Source organism: Lucilia cuprina, chromosome 3 (genome assembly GCF_022045245.1).
Source record: "Lucilia cuprina isolate Lc7/37 chromosome 3, ASM2204524v1, whole genome shotgun sequence".
NCBI lineage: Eukaryota > Metazoa > Arthropoda > Insecta > Diptera > Calliphoridae > Lucilia > Lucilia cuprina.
Genome location: NC_060951.1, coordinates 45,283,672 through 45,306,184, shown reverse-complemented (window position 1 = coordinate 45,306,184; position 22,513 = coordinate 45,283,672). Strand labels below are relative to the sequence as shown.

The window sequence follows — 22,513 nt, the reverse complement described above, 5'->3', positions numbered from 1 at the left end:
AATATAGTTTAGATGCTTTGGGACATTTTATTATGATTTTACCCGTTTTTACTGTTGTTTCTCTACTGTTTTTAGTTTGTTGACTCATTTATTCTCTACATATTCATTTTGTTGACTTTAGCCAACACACATGAAATGTAGTATCTGTGTATTATTTGAACGTGTGTGTGTGTGTTATGTTGTGTTTTTATTATAAATCCCTATATACAAGAAAACATTTTTTTTACCATAGTATCCCACTGACATGGTCAATGGCTTGTAATAACAGCGAGTACCAAAGCAACAAAACTCAAATTCCAATTCATCAAGATAATCGTATTTTAGAACTTTATTTACATACCTACATACACACACAAAGCTATTCATATACATATATGTATACACTTATATACATACATATTGTACGTAACACAATATCCTCTTTCGACCAAATTCATTTATATTTCCATACACACACATATACTTACACTTAAGAACTCTGCATATGAGGTCATATTGTATATGTTTTCTATATATGTATGAACATATGAAAACTATATCTATGTCCACAGGGACATTTTATATAGTTTATAGTTTATCCTGTTTCGTTTATGTATTCTGCATTTGTTTGTTTATGACTTTGTCTTCTCATATCTACAAATATTTATAAAATGTATAAGAGTTCAAAAACTATTTGATATAATTTTTAACTTGTTACATAAACATGGTTATATTTTATTTCACTTTTAGCTCCCCCTCCCCCATCTTTTTTTTTTTTTCCTATAACAAATACACAGTTTTTTTTAGAAACAATTATTATTTATAACTTAACTGATTGTATGGTATTTTAAATATTTTTATCGGGATTTTCTTTTTATTAATACACATGCAATCTATATAAATTTGAAAACTGTTTGTTTGTTTGTCCTTGTAATTTTTCTAAATGTAACCCGCAATAGTCCGTTTGTACTGTGGGGACTATTTGTGCATTTAAATACCTTTGACAATCAGTTTAGTTTCGAAAAAAATAAAGAAACTAACAAATCTATATAAAACTAAATAGTTCATGTAAATATTGTGTGGTATTTAATTTTATGTATATAATATGTAAGTATTACATATGTAGTTGTATATTTACTTAAAGAATTATTTGGAATGATTTTTTCAAAGAATTTTTTTTTGAGGTCATACAATTATTTAGAGGATTTCAATGAGAATTACGGATTATTTCTGACATTTACAAACACGTGTGGTAAATAATTTATAAGTATTTATAAGAGTCGCGTTACTGACTGACTGAGTCATCATCATACAACCCAAGCGACTGAACATAGAATCATGAAATTGTTGATTATGTAGATTCACTAAGGAGTTCGCCTTTCTTATCATTTTATAAATTATTGACTAATAAACATATTAAATTTTAATACATAATATGTTTTATAAATGTTTATGAATAAGGTCGTTAAACTTATGTAAGTAAACATATTGTTGTTTCGTACTTTTTTAAATTGTCATTTAGTCATAGTACCTTTAGGGAGTAAATGGGAAAAATTGTATTTTGGTACTTTTTTTATTATACAAAATGAATGCAGATTTGTTTAGTTTCAAAATCAAACTCTAGGTTATAGGGTTATAACTAAAATTATGTCGTATTACTACATAGTAGTCATTAGTGTTATAATTTTTCCAAAGTTTTTCTCGGACCATTTTGGTGCAAAAACCTTCCGCAGTAAATTGATTTTCTTAAACCATTCACAAAATTTTGAATTTTTATAATATTAAACCTAGAAACATAAATTTAAACATGCAAGTTCAACATTGATAGAAATTTTTAGTTCTTTTTATATGCTATACCAGTAAAATGGGGAAGGTTTTGTTTGTATGTGCAGATGCTTATGACTCCCAAAAATATTGGTCCTACACACACCTAAAAGCATACGGAATCACTTTCTGAGTCTGTCCGCTTGTATGTCTGTCTGCCTATATGCCCAGTTAAAGCTAAAATCCACGCTACAGGACAAACTTTTCAAGATATTTTGATAAAAGCTCTTCTTTCCGACAATGAACGCTATTGAAATCGGTGTATTATTTCGTAACTGGTGTAGGGCCTTATATGGTCGCCTATACCCCATCATTATACATTCGTACTTCTTCATTCTTCAAATAGAATTTATTAATTTCTTATAATGTGTAACCGAAACACAAGAAACATGGTACTTATGAATCAGAATTTAAAAGGGAGAATTTTAGTTCCTCTTAGAATAAACTAAGCCTTAATTTTCATAAACATATTTTTATAATATATAAATAAAAATGTGAATCATTGTTAAATTATTTATTCTATAGAAAATAACACAGGAAAATGAAAAAAAAATATTAAAATATACATATTTACGTTTAAGGGTTAATTTCAATTATTTCGATATCATTCAAGATACGGCTCTTCACTATATTTATTGAATATTATCCATTACAATACAATTACAAATTATTTTCTAACCTTGATCACCGAGTAAGTTGATGATGACCATAAGGTCGTTGTAGTGTAGCAGATCAGAGTCTCTGAGGGGAATCGTATCCACAACCTAAAGACTGAAAGGCCAGCATACTAACCTACCTTTATTATATATTTTTCATACATTTTATTTAACTCGTTTCATAAAGTTTTACACATATATTTCAATAGCTTCAGGACAACTTTCCAATGTTACATAGTTTGAGTTTGTCCTTCACAGATTATGGGTTAATATTTTACGATTTTACTAAAACTTTAGACGTGTGTTTCTTATTATCTGATATTTTATATTCTTGAATTATTTTATAGGAAAATTTAAAAGTTATTAAAAGTTTAAACTGGAGTTTTGAATTTAGATAAAAGCATTTTATACTACAGAACCATATTTTTATAACATATTTTTTCTTTTTGTTTCAGATCTCGTTTTGAATTTTTACGATATCAATATTCATCAGGTAAGTGTAAAAATATTTTTTACTATTTTATTTTTACTCTGATTTAAGAGTTATGGAATTTATGCTGTAGATTTAACATTGAATTATAAAATTCTTCATATAAATAAGAACAGTTCTAAGTTTTCACACTCGAGATAATGTCCATGATGTCTGGGTTTGTTCGCACAGTAATATTGGTCCTTTACCCGCCTTAAAGTATACCAATTGGCTTATAATAACTTTCTGATATATGTAGCTATGTCCGTCCGTCTGATCGTTCGTCTGTCCGTCCGTCCGTCTGTCCGTCTGTCCGTCCACGTAAATATTGTAATAAAACTATAGTGGTGCCGGAAACGAAACCAATTAAAAATGGTTAACATCGGTCCATTATTTCATCTAGCCCCCATATAGCTGAACTCGCCGAATAGGGCTTTTAAGTTAATTATGATTAATATACTCGTATATTAAACATTTAATTTTTTACTATAATTTATTACTTGTTATTATATGAACTTGATGTTTTTAACTTAAGATCAAATTCTATAAAAAAGTAATAATATCTGCAAGTTTTTTTTTCCTAAACAAGTAGGAAAGTATAGTCGGGCATGGCCGACCATATAATACCCTACACCATGAGTATATTTTTAAAATTTTTACTTTTTATAAAATGTTTATTTTTTATAAAGAAAGTTTTATGTTGAATATTACCAATAATTCCAAAATATTTAATCAATTTATTGATAAAAAACTAAAATTTCTAAATGAGGCTTTATATAGGTCAAATATGGACCGATCCTCGGTTAATTTGGGAAAAGGATACATTTCTAAATTACAGTTAGTTTTGTTGCGTTTCATTGAGATACAAATGGTTACAAGTCAATTTTAGACGTTTAAGTCATTTTTTGAAGGGGGGTTTGTATGGGGGCTAGGGTCAAATATGGGCCGATCCTTACGAAAATCTGCAGTGTCATTTATACTTATATAAAACTTATTTGTGCCAATTTTTAAAGAGATAGCAGAATATTTGACGTAATTATGGCATAAAAAGTCAAATCGGGAGGTACGGTTGTATGGGGGCTAGGTGAAATAATGGACCGATTTCAACCATTTTCAATAGGCTTCGTCCCTGTGACAAAAAACATGCTTGGTCCAAATTTCATCAAATTATCTTGAAAATTGCGGCATGTACCTTGCGCACAAGGTTTACATGGACAGCCAGCCAGCCGGACAGACGGACGGACGGACATGTCTTAATCGACTCAAAAAATGATTCTGAATCGATCGGTATACTTTAAGGTGGGTATTGGGCCAATATTTTTGTATGTTACAAACATCAGCACAAACGTATAATACCCTCCCCACTATAGTGGTGTAGGGTATAAAGAGATTAATTTATAGAGATATATAAGAAATCGTACTTTCTTCTCTTTCATAATTAATGGCTTAAGAGTTTCAAGTTCATTTCTAAAGAAATTACTCATACATAGCGCTATTTCATCAAATCTTAAATGAAATCTTATTCCAAATAGTGCAAACACCCTCTACGAAAAATTATAATTAATTAATTTCTTCTAATCAATGGCCACAAATATGACCTGTTGTCCTTTTAGCTCATTTGTATGGTATCATCATTTATTGTTTCAGATTAAGTTTGAGTAATGACACATTGATTATCACCATATCAAATTTATTTTCTAGAATGAAATAAAATAGATTTTCTACCTAAGAATAAAATTAATTCTTTATAAGACTTTTGTCTTTTATATACGATAACAAATGAAATTCATTGGCAGTTAATTTGCTAAAGTTATTAGCACTGAAAATGAATGGTAATGAAATAGTAGTGCTAATGAATACATAGAAAGGTGGAAATAAATAAGAATGGAATAAAGTAGTGAATTTACATGTATGAAGGTGTTTTTATGTACATACATTAGGGAGGTTACCTCGGTTGTGGAATACTAAATGTTAATGTTTTCAATAAAAGATATCAACTTGTTTTGTATTGTAGATTTTGTCAAAAAAGTACAAACTAATTTTGAGATTTTTCAGTTCACAGTACCGTCATATATTCTTGACACCTCCCTATTATGCATATCAAAAACAAATGATTCATATGTAGGTCAACTTAAAAGTTCTTTTAATTATAATGTAAATTAATTTTAATAGAAATTGAAAAATACTTCTTAATTAAATTCTTGTGAAAGAAAAAGTCCATTTATTTTTTTTTTAATTTTCAACATTTTTATAGAAATATGTTAATTTTTAAAATTTTACGTTCAAACTCGTTACATTCTTGTTTTTGTGCATAAAAGAAGTGTACAAAAGTGGCAACTATTAATTGGTAAATTCGATTTTATATTTCATATATACGCACGCACACACTACATCCTGTATGGCTTCCGGTTGAACACCAATTTCGTAGAGCTTCAAAAATACATTTATACAAACACACACACACACTTTTACCTTTACATAAACACTTTGAGTGATAAATAAAATAGAGTAAGCATACTCAAGTTACTTCCTGTTTTTAGTTTTATATTTTGTAACCATAAAACAACAAGAACAAACAAACAAGTGAGTGAGTGAGTTAGTCAATAACGACTAAATGATACCCTTCTCCAGACATGATGATATTTAAAAAAGAAAGTCTCCTTTTCAATATAAAGACACAACATATGGGATGGGATTAAAATTACAATTCCGGCCTGGGAAATGTGGGAGTATTTTAGGTGGAAAATAAGAATTTTTTCGTAAGAGACTCTTTCTTTATTAAAGCCAAATAGTTTGAAAACCTGTGGATTTCTTTGGAGAAATGTTTAATATAAAGCAACTTTAAGGAGTTCACTACACATGCGGCTAGGGATTAATCAAATTAATCAAAAACGTGACCTGTCAGCGCTGTATAGTGGATGTATTAGAAGGCTATTCAAAAATATCGGAAGTGGCGGATTACAGTTAAGATGACCTTATTACCAGACAGACTAATTGTCATATGTTTAATCGCCAAAGTGATTTTTATATTTTGTTGTTACAAACATTAGCATAGAAACGTATATATTGATGTAAGGTATGAAAAGTAAGTAACTTGTTGCCAATACAAAAAAACGAAACATACAAACATTATCACATATTGATTTTTGCTTAAATATCTAAATGAAAATATACTTCAGTAATAACAACTTGCATATACTATTGCTACTAAAAAAGAACTATAACTTATTTACTACTACTAATATTGCAACTTCTACGGTCTCTTCTAGGCAATCTATACCAGTAGTTTTATGTCCTACCTTTAAGGCAATAAATTTCACTCGTGTCTTGCCAATTCGAAATTTTTTACTTATTTGTGGTCAATTTATGTGTCACACTAGGCTTAAAAATTTGTACTTACATATACAGCTATATGATAATGGTTACTAGACTCCTTATAAGTAATGCAAACTTCATTTAGTACTCATTGAAAAGTAAGTTACTGAGTAAGTAAAAGTCATTACCATATTTTTACTGAATTGTTATTGACATATGTAACTAAGTTTGTAACAGACGTAGAAATAGTTGATAGCTGATTTTGTAATTTCTGGTAATTCTAGAGAAAATCGCTAATGCTGTTAAACACTCAAAACTACCGAAGTATTATTTTACATAAGTATATACATATATATACATTAACTCTTACTCATACATTGATTTGTGAAACTAGTTTACATGATTCTAGAGCGGTCAACTTAAAAGACTTTAAAATTTTATAGAAAACATTAATTTATATTTTTAAATATGTGGTTTGTAATTAGAAATTCTGTGCTTGTTTTAGCTAAATAAGAACACTTTCCAGTTAAAAACTCTTAACTCATCAGTCCTTCTTATATGTTTGCTAATAGGAATTACTTCCCATATTATATAATTTTAATAACTTTTTAGTTTACCTTAAATATATTCATCTGAATATAATACCCTTAAAATGTATATATGTGTATGTATACTGCAAATGTGTTTACAAAGTTTGTCATAATGACTTTTTGATTGGATTTTATTTGGTTTCCATTTCATGTACATACTATAGAAAACTACTATTGTGTGTGTTTCTGTATAGTAAGCACTTACGTATACATATATTCATATTTAAAGGTGTATACGTATTTAAAGGTACATACATATTGAAATAAAATACAAAAATTTATATTTACTCTATTTAAAAAAATATATATGTATATAAAAAAATAAACTAATATGGATGTAATCCCAGCATAAGTTCCAGGAAAAAAACTTTAGCACCTATTTGATATACATGTAATTAACTTTAACAAAATTAACTTTTGTTAAATTATCTATAATTCTTTAATTATCATACACATTCTTATCAACCTAATTAAAGTGTATAAAATAATACACATTTTTAAGATAAACTCAATTATAATTCAAATACAATATCACTCATACCACCCATGGTCCAAATTAAACAAAACATTTCTTCACAATAAATAAAAATTAAACAAAATTAACAATAGAAATTGTATTTAGATTAACATGTTTTTAATTAATGCAGTAATATTTACGAAAAAAACCGTTTCATTAATTTATGGCATAAAATTCATATAAAGCATTCTTTATTTGTATCATTCCAAAATTTCCAAAAATATATATAAACTATGAACTCTTTAATTCATTTGAAAAGAATTAGTAAGAAGCATACTTCCCCTTAAAAAGCCTTAACAACTTATTATCCTGTATATCAAGTTGCTCAACTAGGGACTAAACTTTTTGATTTTTACTTTTTTTTTTGACAATTAATCTAATTTAAGTTTGACTAATGTAAAAGTTTTAGCGTGAAGCACACACTCATTTTCCCATAAACAGATAGATACACTCAGATAAACACATTTCAATCCAATTGATACGTATTAACCATCAATATTGATTTATCCCTAATTATGACATACGATACCTATAGCAAAACAGAAACATCAACACTTAAACATACATAGCTCATATATTAGTATGCGTGTGTATATGAGAATATCCTGTTTAGAGTAAATTTTCTATTCTGATATCATTAAGGTAGGCTCAAAGTTAAAATGAAAGGAGAAATGGTTTTGATAATATAAATTATAAAATGTAATTTTGAAATATTTTACAGCAAGAGCACAAGTAAAATAAAAAAATGATTGATGTGTCTATTACAGAGGCAAACAGTCAGTATATGTAGAAATATGAAGAGATGGTAATCATAAAAATATCAGTCTATATTTAAATTAAAAAATGTTAAGATAATTGGGGAGAGGAACTAATAATTCAGTACAATTGTCATTAGAGTGATCACTGATCAGTATATTGTCTATAACATAATAGACCATATGTTATTCCAAAAAAGGCTTTTGAAGATTCGTTTATATAGTATATATTATAGTCCAAAGACTAGTCTATATAACTAGGAATAGGGTAATTAATAGTCTGTTCATAGTCTAGTCCACTGACTATTTTATAGACAAGTCAATAGACAAGTCTATTAAGTAGTCAAAAGACTAGTTCATGCACAAGTCAATAGTCTTGTTTAAAGACTTTTCAGTATATATATAATGTTTATAGAATAGTCAATAGACCTATTAAAACAGTGGTCTACAGATCTGTCAATAGACTGGTCTGTAGGCTAGATAATAGACTGGTCTAATTAGTAGTCATTTGACCGATCTATACACTAGCCAATTAAATAATCTATAGACTTGTCAATAGACTGGTCTATGGACTCGTCAATGCAGTCAAGAATGTCGAAGTGCTTTAGGTGAGAATCTGACGTATAGCCCTATCTCACGGTGGTACTTTTTCAATCACTGGGTGAGTAAAACTAAGTAACTTACCACTGTCTTTTTGTGTATATTACACGCAGGCTGCAATTTACGTATATGAATGGTCCGGTCCATTATACGTGCACTTTGCCCAAGTACACGAGCTATCTAATCTCCTGCCATAGTAGTCCCGTTGGGGAAGGTCAGGTGTAATGAGCAAGCTCAATCTAACTCCGATAATAACATCGCCCAGCCACACTACTGAGATAGCACTGTTGATTCGGCAACAGCACCTAGAGGATCGTAATTGGTAGTCCAAATTATTTTATTGACAAGACTTTATTTCAGAGGTCACAAAGACCCACTGTGATAATTTGAGAATGTTTTAGAGTAAACTCCAATGCAATCAGCCATGTAGGATAATCTCTAATAAATTAAAGAAAGGCATCAGTGTCCTTTCTTGACATGTGTGACCTTGCAACACATCCATTCCTTCTTGCTAGACCATAGCCAAACATATCATTACACCAATTCCATCCATCAAATCCATCAATTACTCCATCTTATCTATAAAATCATAGTCGATATCAGAAAACTCAACTTTATATACCCAATCTTTGCATCATCAGCTCAAAAGCAACATTTTATTAATCCACATTCATGCTCTGTTATTAGTACAGCTCCTAGCATCTAGGAACGATAAGAGAAATGTATCGTGAAAACTATATTTCACCGTGTATCAGTACCACAGACACTACGTGGATCCCGAAGCAAGCTCAGCTAACTGACCTGCCAAGACATAGTCATGTGGGCAACTGCCCACCGTAGTACTAGATTATGTGGTGCTCTGATTAAACTGCTTTTAAAATTATCCAATGTCAAGCCAAAAATTAAAATGTAAACACCAGTTTATAGTCCCAGCAGACTTGAGGTATTGGTACCACCTCTTTACCCCGGGATTGCAATACAACATGATGGGACATTTAATCATGGAAACATGCCCCGGGAGGGAGTAAATACAGCCAATTAGTTAATGGACTTGCTAAAAGACTATAGATTTGTCAATAGACTGGTATATGGGCTAGACAAAAGATTGATCTGCAGACTAGTTATTTGACTAATCTATACACTAGTCCAAAGAACGCTCTATAGACCTATCAATAGACTGGTCTATAGATAATGGACTGGTCTATAGATTATAACATTTTAGGTAATAGACTACTTTATTGAGAAGTTAAAGACTAATTAATGGACTATAATATAAACTACTTAATAGACAATGACGAAGCAGAATGGTAAAATAATTTGTTAGAAACATTTGCCCAATTCACAATCGGTGTTGTACGGTTGTATCGTAGTATATCAAAATTTTTTTATTATTGATTTGCTGTTTCAAAAATTTTTATTTGAAAAATGTTTATGACATACAACAATACAACGATACGACATCAATTGTGAATTGGACAATTAACTTATTCCTTATAAGACATCCTCTATAAACAATTGGCTACAAATCCTAATCAAAATAAAAAATTAATTCATGTTTTTGATAACAACAACTCATTACCAACTTCATTTCTTACAGTACACATTAACAATATTTTAAAATATTTATTGTATATACAATAAGTATTATTTCAAATTTATTCTTGCTTGATATGTAAAAATTTCTTAGAATTTTTGTAATAGAAAAAATAAATACATAGAAATTTATTTAACAACAATTTATTAAAAATCGATTTTTAATTTTCTTCTGAAAGTCATCTATTTAGATTCTATACATATTTTTAGAGGCTTTCCTCTGTTCCACTATTGTTTTTTCAAGTGCATTTTATTTCAAGTATTTCTTTTTTATCATAGTTTGTAAAGTTGTTTTTTTTTTTTTTTTGGTTTTTTATATTTTCGTTAACATGACATGAACATATTGAATTATGCATCGTAAAATTGTCTGGCTCATAAGTGCATGTTACCACACAATCAATGTTGCATGCATCAATATCAATGGAAGACACAAAAAATTTTTACAAACATTGTATGAAAGTATATCAATAAATGTACTTGTATTATGACTGTTGAACTTATCTTAACTTTTTTTGTTCTTGTTTTTTTTATGTCTCTTTGCGAGGCCGCCCGCACGCCGCCTATTCCTCTATAGTTGTTATGTTTGTCTGACTACTATGTACCAACCATTGAGACTTTATTAACTGTTATCGTATGCAATCAATTTTTATTAGATTTTCAATTTTATTTTATTTTTTAGATTTGTTCATTTATTCGAACATACGTTCACACATCTATAATAAATTTTATTTAATATAAATGTCTTGATTTTATATATTTTTTCTTCTGTCGCAGTCTATAGAATGAATAAAAAAAAATTGTCTATAAATTGTGAGATTATTTGATTTTTTGCAAACATAATTTTAATATGAGTTTTGTTTTTTTTATAGTATGTTTGGTTTTTATATTTATTTAATTTATGACACTGAATGTGAAGACACTCCATTGCTTAAGGGTGTGCTTCCTAGTAATTTGCCGACAAAAGTTTTTTATTTAAATATATACAATATTTTATTTTAACAAAGATTATAATTAATTGACGCAATACTTTAAATTTATAAGGGAATATTTTTAATAACGTTGAATTTTCCAAAATTTGTTCGATAAAGTGATATTGAGTTGTTTTATCTGAGTATAGAGCATTCATCACAAAATAGCTCTGTATTCTATTACAATATTAAGATTTGTGTGATATACCTTTAATGTGCTAAGTGAAACCAGAAAGTGATTCTGAAGAAATGTGTATTACTTTTATGCTTTTAACACCCGATATTTTCTGCACAAACACACTTTCTAATGCCCTTTCTAATAAAGTTTAGTTGCCTCATGCTCTACTCATTACCCTGTACGAGTAGAGAATGAGGCAACTTACACTGTTTCATAAGTTTGTTTAGTGCATTTATACATTTCAATTAAAGAACTGTTTAAATTTGAAATACAGTTTCGTTGAATGGAAAAAGTTTTTTCGAATGAAATTGGATATAATCCTTTTTGGCATTTGATGACAAATTATAAAAAATAACACTTTTTTTGGAAATAACTATTTTTTGTAGTTGTGAACTCAAAAAAACGCTCTTACCCAGCAAAAAAAGAGCTTCCAAAGAAACGAAAAAGAAGTAGAATGTACTCCATGTAAGTACTGAAATTCACCTGAAGAAGTGATGATTTTAACACATGCTTGTCATAGGAATGATGTCCTTTTTATTTGATCCGAAATTCACTTCATCTAAAGCAGGCGCGGATGCAAGGGGTGGGAAATAGGGAAATATAGTTAACTTAAAAAAATCATCTAGTGTTACTTTTGAAGTGGTGATAAATGTTATTCTTTTGTAAGTATTTCGTTTTATATATGCTAGGTAATACAGAAAAATGTAAAAATAATCTTGGACACCGGTGTCCCGTATACGTGAAAGAGTTAAGGAATGCACAACAGACGCAATAGTATTATATTATTAAATGTCTTTCTTCAGATTTGATGTACATATGAGTATGAGTATTAATATCAAATTTCAAATAAATATTAGTCATACGCCACAGTATTCCGTATAAGTGAAAGAGTTAAGGAATGTACAACAGGAGCAATAGTATTATTTTATTAGATGTATTTCTTCTGATTTAATGTACATAATCCCTTTAAACTAACTAACTTAATATTATTATGTAGTTATTAGGTGAACACGTATGAGTATTAAATTAAAATTTTAAATAAATATTAGTCATACGTCACAGTATTCCATACGAAATAATTTCTCCAATAGACCTTTTAATCTGTTTTTTTAATGTTTATTACAATTGTTAGAAATAAATGAAACTTTAAATACAAATTTAGATTTACTTAACCTTTTATTAAAAAAACTTTTGTTACATTATAACCTTTCACAGGAATACAAACATATATTTAATGATTAAGAAATAATTCTACAAAATGCTTTCATTACCCATCTTAGGCATACACATACAATTTTTTTTTTCTCAAAATACACATTACTTCATTTTTATATAAATCCCAGCTTAGTTTTTTCAGACTTACAGACGAATTGTAATAAAATGTTTTATTTAATATGTCGAGTTATTCTGTTTTTTATGATTTTCTTTTTCTAACATTCTAGAAATTGAATTCATATTTTTTAATGCTTATTTTTCATAAGAGAGTTATTATTTTTTTCTTAGGATCACAGTGTATTGCTGTTATAAATAAATAGTCTTAAGTTCTGTCATCATATGTAGAGTTGTAAATCTAAAAACTCCATCTTATGACTTTTATTACTCAAACACACTTACTGTAATAAAAACTCTTCTACTTACATACACATACTTATTTAATATTTAACTTACCTCCTTTGCATGAGGAAATTGCTTTCCTGTTAACTTTTTTTATTTTCTTTTTTGTTTCCTATTCTTGTTTTTTTTTCGTTCCTCCTATGCCAACATTTCTTTTACATCCGTTTTATAACTGTTAGAGAGGTTGTGTAAGGCTCATATGTGTTTGCTACTGGTACTAACATTATTACTATTACAGTCTCAGTTTTTATATTGTATATGTGTGTGGTAGCTTTTTTATTCAAGGAGTTTATTGAAACAAACTGTAACAACTTTTAAGACTTCATAAATTTAATTCATATTATAAAAATTGCACTGATTGTATTTTAGAAAAAGGCTTCTCAGTAGTAAATAGAATAAATAATGTATTGTATAGTCGTAGTTTAGATTAGTTTTATTTTTTATGTTGAAAGAAAAAACATTCACTTTTTTGGTATATATTTATATATGTACATATGTATGTAGTTGTTTTTATTAATTTTTATTGGAAATATTAACACTTTATATTTATTTTAAAGATATCTTGATATCTTTGAGGACATCTCATATCAGTAAAAGTATTGAGATGCTTTAAATGTAGAATATCTAGTTTGAAAAGAAATTATGTATACACTCTTTTTTTTAAATTTATTGAAAAAAAGAGGACTTTTTAACGAAAAATTATCGCTCACATAAGGATTCTATAGAAAATATGTTGATTTTCTTAATATTTTATAGAAAAATTGTCACTCTTTCTGATTATTAATAGAAAATTAATCAATTTCTTGGGTGTTTGAAAGAAAAGTTTTCGTTCCCTTTGAAAAATATTTATTTTGCAGAAACTGTTCGCTCTCTTTAAAATAATTAAATATGTCACTCTCTTTCTACAGGAAATGTGACGTACTCTTTAATTTTTGTCGACCATTAGCTCTCTTTGTTTTCTACAATATATCTTTAACTCTCTTTAATTTTCTGTTGGATTTTCTATTTTTTTATTATTTTTCTATAGAACATTTTTCGCTTTTGTTAATTTTCCACAGAAAATGTGTACTTTTTTTATTTCAAAAGAAGATTTTTTGATTTTGATTTAATTTTTTCAATAAAAACTTTTGCTCTCTTTTATTTTATATAGAGACCTGTTTGCTCTCTTTCATTTTTTATAGAGACCTGTTTGCTCTCTTTTATTTTTTATAGAAAAATTTTTGCTCTCTTTTATTTTATGTGAAAGTTTTTCGCTCTCGAAGTCTTTTCGAACTCTTTATCTTTCTATAGAAAATTTTTAGCTTTCTTTAATTATCTACAGACATTTTTCCCTCTTTTTCTATAGAAAAATATGTGGCCTTTGGTTTAATGGTTAGTGTTCTAACTAACTAACTAACTAACTAACTAACTAACTAACTAACTAACTAACTAACTAATTAACTATATAACTATATAACTTACTAACTAATTAACTACAGAAAAATGTTCACTCTCTTTAACTCTCTACATAAAATTTTTCACTCTCTTTAATTTTCTATAGAAAATTTTTGTTCTCTTGAAGTGTTCTATTGAAAATTAATTGCGCTCTTTAATTTTCTGTAGAAAATCTTCGCTTTCTTCAGTTTCTATAATTATTGTTTTGCTCTCTTCAATGTTCAAAAAAAAAATTGTTGCTGTCTTAAGTTTTCTATATAAAATTTTTTCAATTTTCTAAAAAATATTTTTCTTTCTCTTTTTTGGCATCGACCTTTTTTAATCTCTTTACATTAGAGATGTTTTTTGATGACTATAGATAATTTTCCACAGAAAACTTTTCGCTCTCTTTTATTTTCTATAGAAAATATTTTGGTCTCTTTTAATTTCCATATAACATTTTTGGATCTCTTAAATTGTATATGTAATCTTCTTTTCATTTTCTATAGAACGGTTTTCGTTAACTTAACTTTTCTCTAGAATATATTTTGGACTTTTAAATTTATTTACGGAAAATTTTACGCATTCTTTAACTTTCTTCAGAAATGTTCACTGTCTGCAATTTTCCACAAAACATGTTTTGATCCCATTAAGTTTTACAGAAAAAGCTACTTTATAAAATGATCAACAAAATTTTGCTCAGTGCTTCTTTTTATCTTCAGACATCGCGGTGTAGAGATTTCTATACAACGACCACAAAAAAAAACAAGATTCCAGCATACATTTTGATTTTAAGATTCTAAACTCTTCAGCAAAATAAAAACACGATTCAACATTTTAATCTTTTCTTTTATAACAATTTTGTATCATTTCGTTGTAGTTGTTATTTTTGGCTGCTGTTTTTTTTTCCCTTTTCTTTATTGTTTCCATGAAGTACACAAAAAGTCCTTTCCCCCAGCACTAATAAATTCATTTAAAAAAATTTTATTTTACTAGTGTGTGTTTGTGAGTATTTGTATTTATTTTTGGTTTGTATTTGTGTTTTTGTTTGTTTATCACTTTTGATCTTAATTCTTTTTGGCAATTTGTTAGCTGTTTTATTGCTGCAGTGTGTTGTTTATACGGTTTGAAATGGGTTAAATATAGAAAACATTCACTAGAGAGGGAGCCGTTTTTTCATGTTTATATTTTTGTTTTATTTCTTCATTTATTTGGTGTGTTGCCATCACATTAATACGATATAAAAATCTTTTATTTCTCTCTTGTTATATTCCCTAACCCTCCGTTTGTGTATTGGTATGTGTTTTTTTTTTTTTTTTTTTTTGAAAGAGCAGCGTGACTTCCGTTTTAAGTGTTTATCAACAAGATAATTTGTCACAGTTATTGCCAATGAATGTAAAAAGGGCCAACAGTTTTATACACTCAAATACGCTCATATTCGTAAACATTTATTTAGTTTTATAATAACATTTTTTATTATATTTATATCTTAATAATGGTTTAAATTTAAACGATATTTTCCCCATTTCCCTCACTTATCATCGTCCGGGAGTTTAAAATTATTTTTAAAATATTTTTATGACAATAATTTATTTATAGTTTAGAGGCTTAAAGTAATTGTTTGTAGTGATACTGATCTTTAGATGTGGCAGTTGCCAAGGATTTGTTACTCTTTTGGAAATGTTTTAACAATTTTTGGCACCTTTTGCTTGGCAATGGAATTATTATATAAATATTATTGCTCAATAATATGTATCAAGTAAAATATAACTTTCTTTTAATTTGCAATAAAAAAGAATTATAATAAAATTAATAAATTTTCCTCTGCTTAGGTAAGTTGGTAGTTTTATAGTCCGTCAGACCTGAGGACTGAGATTTCTATTCAAACTAACAAATTTCTTTAGAAAAGTATTTGCTTTCTTTAACTTGTATAGCTCTCTTTGCTTACGAATCTTCTTTAAAAAATTATTTGTTCTCTTTAATTTTCTATAGAAAAATTTTCGCTCTATTTATTTTTTCTTTATAGTCTTTAGAGAACAAATTATTCTTTCATTTTCTTTAATCTATAGAAGATTTTCCTCTATTTTATTTTCTATGGTTTTCATTCCTTTATGTTTATATTTAAAATTAGAGAGAGCAAAAACTTTCTGTCTTTTTGAATATCCGTTTTTCTATAGAAGATTTTCCTCTATTTTATTTTTCTATAGTTTTCATTCCATTATGTTTATATTTAAAATTAGAGAGAGCAAAAACTTTCTGTCTTATTGATTATCTGTTTTTCTCTCTATTTTTCTATAGAAAAAGTTTCTCTTTTTAATTTTATAGAGAAAATGTTTGAAATATTTGCTCCATATAGAAAATTATTCGATCTGTTTTCTTTTCAATAGAAATTTTTCGCTTTATTTAATTTCAATATTTTATTAAAAAAATTTGATATTTCTATAGACAATTTTCGCTCTCTTTAAATTCATATATAGAATTTCATTAATTTTCTAAGTAAACTTTTTGCTCTTTTTATTTTTTTCTTCGGAAAATATAAAATATTAAACTCTCTTCTCTATAGGAAATTTTAAACTTTCTTTAATGTTTCACTCTTTTTTTAGACAATTATTTAGTCACTTTTATTTTCAATATAAATTTTTCACTCTGTTTCTTTAAGTTCCTATAGAAAATTGTTCGCTCTCTTAAATTTCTCTTTCGCTCTCATTTTTCTCATTTTTTCTTTTGTATATAGAAAGAGGAAAGGATCAAAAAGTAAATAAGTGGAATTTACCAGCTAAATTTAATAAAATTTAAAATATAATTGTGAATTGTATCCTGTTTTCAATATTTGTCTCCTTCACTACAACTTCTTTTGTCACCCACTAGTATGTGCAGACAAGACACTACTCTTGTTCTAATGAGTATTGTGTGACATAAAGATAAAATGTTATCAAAATGATAATGTTGTCGTATTTGTTTTTGTCACTGTTTTTTTTTCACTTTTAACTCCTTTACTCAGTTGGCCCATATATTTCTGCAGTTGGCTGCTAAAGTGTTAGTGTAATATCTATCTATCTGTCTATCTATTTGTCTATTTGTATGTATGATTTTCTACTTAACTAACGTGTCATGATAGAAACGTGACTAAAATTCTTAAGAAATCTTATCTTAACTCTTTGCTCGTTTACGACAATAAATATAAAATACAATGCAGAACGAATGAGAGGAAATCTAAAGACAAAAAAAAACAAATAATAAAACCTTTACATGGTAACAACTCCTGGTGAACTTTTGCTTATTTGTCTCTATGAAGACAACAATCAAACACCTACTTATTTAAGACACGTTCAACACATTATAACCTCTTTGTATGTGTTTCTGTTATTTATGTGTGGGTGTGTGTATATTTAACTTGTTGTAAACTAAATAAAAAGGACTCTATATCTTCTACATCTAACTGTACTTGTGATATTATTAAAACATTTATAAATATAATGACACTTCAATTATATTTAACAGCTCAAAGATTTAAAAAACAAAAAGTGAGAGAATAGCAGATAAAAATGAACCACAAAAAATATTTAAAATAATAAAAATGACAATAAAACATTTGATTTATAATCATAATAGAAAGTTGTTTAAAATTTTTTTTCAATATTTATTTTTTTAATATTATAGTTTATTTTTATTTTTTTTTCTTATAAACTTTCAATTATAAATTATAATTTTATATTAAATTTGTGGAATTTATGGTTTTATTATTTTAATTTTATGGTTTTTAAATTTCTTACAGTCTGTTAAGTTTTCTTTTTTTAATTTTACACAAATTTTAATTTCATGACCATTATGTATGTATGTGTTTGGTCTAAAGTTTTTAATATGTATTTTACTCTTTCTTGTTTTCCAATTTCAACTTAAAATAAACAATAATTTGTTGGTAAAATCATTCAACCACATATATTTATTTGTAAGTGTGTATTTTTTTATAATAAATATTAAATAAATCATATTAAACCGTAAAGTTTGTATGTGTTTACAAATTGTATACATACGTATGTCGATTGCATATGTATGTTTATTAATTTGTATACAAAAGAACATGCAATCTTACTTACACATTTTAATGAAATTCTCAACATTCGTTAATTTAACCAATATTTTGTTAAATATAGTAGAGAGATACGGATTAAAAGGGTGCTTTAATTTTCTTAACTATGCCTTGGTAGGGATTTTAATACGAGTCATAATATTGTCGCCCGATTATTTAGAAATTTCGTCTCCTTAACTTAATTTCTTAAAATATTCCAACTTTGACAAAAGCTTTGCAATGGCGGTGATAGTATTTCAGAGTTTCACTATCCTCCCCTCGAGCTCTACATTTATCCGTAGTGTGCTCGTAGTCCAGTCGGAATATGTACCTTAAGACTAACCCTAGATTTTCTATCAATGAGAAGACTTACACTTCTTACACTATGCAGTTGACCACTGGTCACGAATATTTTACTCTCTTTTGTCAACGTCAGTTCTAAATGTTTTTTTGCAAACAATTTTTGTTCAATAACTACCAATTACTTTTAGTTTTTATCTTTTACATTTAAAAGAAAAATTTCCCTAATATCAGAGTACTTACCTTACATTTTAGTTTTCCATACGTGGTTCATAAAAAAATACAGTTTTTTTCCATTTGTAAGTTGAAACCACAAAAATTGTCGCTTAATATAACACATAAAATGGTTATTTACCACAATTGAAAAAAATGCTCACATTTAACAGTCTATTTAAAAAATGCAAATATTAGTAAGGCATCCAAAAACGTCCAATCAACATTTGGAAAATTATCTCCTTTTAAAAGTAATCTATAAGTTCAATAGTAGTTTTGGCTGTGTTTAACAGATTTGTGTATTACAATAGTTTCACCTCATATCAACATTTTTTAAGTACATATACATACATATATACATACAAAACGTAGCAATGTTTATGGCTCAGTATTAAATGGACCGCCTTAACCCATCTTCATACATACATGTACAGAATCACACAATTACAAACCGAGAACAATAAAATTAAAATCACTTGACTTGTTTTATAAAGAGTCAACTCTAACCCACTTAAGGTCAACGCAGAAAGTACAGAAACAAGTGAAACTGAAGACTATAATCTAGACTATAGACTAGACTATAGACAAGACTATAGACAAGACTATAGACTAGACTAGACTATAGACTAGACTATAGACTAGACTAGACTATAGACTAGACTATAGACTAGACTATAGACTAGACTATAGACTAGACTATAGACTAGACTATAGACTAGACTATAGACTAGACTATAGACTAGACTATAGACTAGACTATAGACTAGACTATAGACTAGACTATAGACTAGACTATAGAAATTGTGAAAAAATATTGGATTTAAAACAAAAGATGGAGAGTTCTCACTTAGAATCAGGCATAGTTCCATATTTTCTCTCTTAATTAAATACTTTGCCACAAATCTTTTTAAAAAATATTATTTTAAGTTTTTATTTTAAAAAAATTAGTAACACACTAACGTCCTCAAAGGGTTAACATTTCAACAACTACTACTAACAAAAGAACGTGTTTTAACAATAATAATTTGTTTTATAACATCTTTTCTTGGCTTCTTTCTACACATGCATACATTCGTATATACATATGTGTGTGCTAAATCTCCTACTACAACCAGTTGCCAGTTAGTTACAAAAATATTACAGTTTAACTTGGTTAAAAAAGTATAAAAAAGAATATAATTTTTCTATATAGAGAAATTTGCGATTGCTAGCAAAATGTTAATATTTGGTGGTTATAATTCCACCACATATATGGGTGCTGGCAGAAACGCATGTGGTAAGAGTGACATGACAAGTGTTATTTGTAATTTTTATGTGGCTAGACGCATAAATATTCTGACTTTTTGCGAACAAAATTACAGAACAAAATGTGAACGGTAGAATAAAAATGAAAAAAAAACGAAAGTTAAGCCTTGCGGGCATGGCAAAGAACATGTCATGTTTATAAATTTTGTGGGAGTTTAAACTACACGTGGGAACGGGGATTTTGCAAACCAGAAAACTGCTTAAAATTTATTTTTCGGAATTAATTCCAAGTCATGTTTATGTCTTGTTTTATCATAGAGAAAGAGATTTTCTTTCTGGAAAATTTAATGAACTTGAAGAAAAATGAATATAAACAGTTTTTATGAAACATATAAATTTTAAGGAATAACAAAAGAATTTTAAATACAACTTTATTTACTTAGTTGAAAAGGAATGTATTAAATTAATTTATTAACTTTAAAACTTATTAAGTTTCCTGCATTTAAAATAATTCAATAATTATATTTTATTATTTTTTTCGTTGTACAATTTAACACATTTGTCAGTGAAATGGGAAACAAAAATGTTGAAATATCTTAATTACTTTTATATTTTAAAAATTGCGTCTTCATATAATTTGTTTTTATTCGTTTTGTCTTGTACAAATGTATGACTTTAAAAACATAATTAACTGGAACGGAAATAATTTTTCAACTTCCGTCATTTACTCACTTAAGTGTTACCAAACAACTACTACAACCAATACACACACATCGACATATATATCCTACAAGAACTCACTCTCTGTGTTAGTTATGTCAGTGCCATTGAGCGCCCAACGGTATTCTGAAAGTCATCATATACTTTTGGAAAAATATTATTAACGGACAAGTCCAGACTCTTATCAATAGACTATACATTAGACTACCCCATAGACTAAGCATTAGACTAGCCCATACTCTAAGCATTAGAATAGTCCTTAGACTAGGAAATTAAATAGTTAGTCTATAACTATTCCGCATAATATTCAAAAGACTACTTACCGATTAGTCAATATAGACTAGTGAAGAGATATCGCACGATATTCTGCCCGAACTACAGGGTAAAGGCTGAAAACCGAACACACACACACACGCTGAAAGAACCGAAGAAACTGTAATGAATTATAAAAGGCAAAAATGATAAGTTTATCTGCTCATTCACCTACTGACATTCAACATGACAATCAACGTCATAAAATGTAAGTGAGACATTTATTCATTGCTTTAGATACAGTTGTCTTAATGTTGTTTTTCTTGTTGCTTTTTTATATTTCCTCGAAATCTGCTAAAGCAGAAGGCGGAGGTGGGTTTGGTTAACTACATCTTGGCTTTTGTTTTAATTTTAAAGATTTTTCACTTGTTTGTTGCCAACACAAATACATATACAATTAATTTTTACCATTGCTACTGATGATATTTTAAATTTCTTTCTTGATTTTAGCCCCCAGCTCTACTTCAACTTCATACTTCCTGACTTCCCTTATGTACAATTAAATTCTTTCCTGGATTATTATTTAATTAAAGTAATGAACGTCAGTTAAAACCGAGTAGGAATAAAGGAAGTAAGTAAAATAATAAAAGATATAAAAAACGGCGTGGTTCTTGTGAGGAAAAATATTGGGCATTAGCGTTATAGCCGCCAACACACACAAAAGCATTTGTGTCATTATACTAAAATCTTTTGTAAGCAAAAGAAAAAAATAGTATAGTATATTTAAAGGGTGTGTTAAAAAAAATATGCAGCTAGTAAAATCGCTTACATGGTGGATCCAATACTTTCGGATTTTTTAATTGTTGAGATTATAGATTGATCAGAAGTTTAGTGCATGGTCAGTGGATTCAGTGGATCTACAGTGATTAATTTCTAACGCTCTTATTCACAAACAAAATTTTTATTTTATAAACGGTTTATAAATTAGATTTTGTATGACAAACTTGTTTCTAAAGACTATAGACTAGTCTATAGTCAAGTCTATAGACTTATCTATAGACAAGACTATATATATAGACAAGATTAAAGACTTACCTATAGTCAAGACCATAGACTTATCTACAGTCAAGAGTATAGACTTATCTATAGTCAAGATTAAGGACTTATCTATAGTCAAGACCATACACTAATCTATTGTCAAAACTTTAGAATAATCTATAGAAAAGACTATAGAATAATATAT

At 27.8% G+C, this 22,513-nt stretch overlaps 1 long non-coding RNA gene across 1 annotated transcript in view; it reads left to right on the top strand.

Annotated features, from left to right (window-relative positions):
• LOC111680573 overlaps nucleotides 1–22,513 on the top strand; it is a 119,481-nt gene that overhangs the window by 41,874 nt on the left and 55,094 nt on the right. Inside the window, exon 2 of the long non-coding RNA XR_006940402.1 lies at nucleotides 2,915–2,952. This is a non-coding gene — a long non-coding RNA (uncharacterized LOC111680573). The remainder of the gene's footprint in view (nucleotides 1–2,914; nucleotides 2,953–22,513) is intronic.